The sequence below is a fragment of the Arachis ipaensis genome, chromosome B06 (genome assembly GCF_000816755.2).
Source record: "Arachis ipaensis cultivar K30076 chromosome B06, Araip1.1, whole genome shotgun sequence".
Classification (NCBI taxonomy): Eukaryota; Viridiplantae; Streptophyta; class Magnoliopsida; order Fabales; family Fabaceae; genus Arachis; species Arachis ipaensis.
Window position 1 is genome coordinate 134,253,477 of NC_029790.2, and position 481 is coordinate 134,253,957.

A 481-nucleotide genomic window follows, 5' to 3' on the forward strand; every position below is an offset into this window, starting at 1 on the left:
TACATTTTATGATTATAATCTTTTTGCCGCTCGAACTCCAAGTTAAAGGCTAGACAAGTTAGTTAGAAAATGCTCTCATTCTCAAGCTTGAATAAGTCCAATCCAGGCCCCTCATTGAAAGATCCAATAAATTAATTTTTGTCTATAATCAATTTGAATTAGTGTAATGATTAATTCACTAATCTAAAGTTCAAATATACAGACAATATTAACCAACTTGGCTTGATCGAGTGGTCAGTTCACTCGTTCGCTTAAACAAGTGTCGGGAGTGCATGTAGCACACCCTTAAATGGAGTTCAGATCTGCGACGAATTAATCCTTAACCTGTCGAGTTGGGAGATACCGTTTGGATAAACAAAAAATATATATATTTTCGTTAAAAAAATATTTTTATATATATACCTGTCAATTTAGAATCTTTTTCCTTTTTTTTTCTTTCTTCATTTTGTATAATACATCTTTTTCTGTTAAACCAATCCTA